The 1,202-nt window shown below is 46.0% G+C and overlaps 1 non-coding gene across 1 annotated transcript; it reads left to right on the top strand.

The window, feature by feature from the left end:
- Positions 1-301: 301 nt before the first annotated feature.
- On the top strand, positions 302-374 carry trnam-cau (transfer RNA methionine (anticodon CAU)). The gene has a single exon. It is a non-coding gene; the product is annotated as a tRNA-Met (tRNA).
- The last annotated feature ends 828 nt before the right edge of the window (positions 375-1,202 follow it).

Genomic DNA, 1,202 nt, shown 5'->3' with positions numbered 1-1,202 from the left:
TAGAGATGCCTTGCAATCAGATATTTGTCGTCTTTCAGTTTCTCCTTCCTTTATTATCTACTTAAACTTGTCATGTCAGACACATTTTTCTTCGGTTTTGCCGTTCTCGCCCCCCATAGATGTCACAGGGGGTTACAGATTAGAAGATCTTATTTCCTACCATCCACTTATTTGATTGCCATGCAATCCATGTGAGCTGGGCAAGTGGGCATCACATATTTTAGCAAAGTCTGCAGGACCAATGAATGGGTGTGGGAAAGTGGGCCTAGGCGGACAATACATGCATATTTATATTTTGCAGGCCTCGTTGGCGCAGTAGGCAGCGCGTCAGTCTCATAATCTGAAGGTCGTGAGTTCGACCCTCACACGGGGCAGGTGTTTTGATGTGTTTATAGCACTTCACCTCAGTTACAGCTGGAAACTTGCTGGGCACAAGTGTCTCCGATTACTCTCTGTTGGAGCTGCAGAAAGCCCACTCGGAAGCTCAGTCACTCCAAAGTGTGGAAGGTGTCAAACCCAACTTATGGGGTTTCGAACCATCTTTTTTTTTTTTTAAAGCATTGCAATCAGATCTTTGTCGCCTTGTGTCAAACCCAAGTTATGGGGATTCGAACCATGTCTCTTTCAGAAAAGCAAGTTGCACCCTGGCCAAGACCCATGACAAAGGATAGGAAGTTCATCACGCTAACATAATAGAATACGCTGTGTGACAAAAGCACCTTTGCAGACTCTCCTTATCTTGACATGGACTGACATGGGACACATTTTTCTTTGGCTTTGCCGTTCTCTCCCCCCATAGGTTAGAAGATCTTATTTCCTACCATCCACTTATTTGATTGCCATGCAATCCATGTGAGCTGGGCAAGTGGCTATCACATACCTTTAGCAACGTCTGCAGGACCAATGAATGGGTGTGTGAAAGTGAGCCTAGGCTGACAATACATGCATGTTTATGATTTTAAGCCTCGTTGGCGCTACCTCGCTCACGTTAGTCTAAATCTCCCCTCCAATAGGCTTCGCACTTCTCCATTCTCACATTGAACGGTTTAGCCAATGTCGCACCGACTCACAATGAACCGAGCCTATCAACGCCCGAGCTCACAATGGAACTCGGCCAATCAAGGTGAAGCCCTAACTTGGAGTTAACCTCCCTTCCCCTCCCGCTCCCCCTCCTCCAACAAAACCAACAAAAAAACAAATTA

This window comes from Odontesthes bonariensis, chromosome 8, assembly GCF_027942865.1.
Source record: "Odontesthes bonariensis isolate fOdoBon6 chromosome 8, fOdoBon6.hap1, whole genome shotgun sequence".
Lineage (NCBI taxonomy): Eukaryota > Metazoa > Chordata > Actinopteri > Atheriniformes > Atherinopsidae > Odontesthes > Odontesthes bonariensis.
The sequence above is the reverse complement of the archived record's forward strand: the minus strand, read 5'-3'. Positions and strand labels throughout refer to the sequence as shown.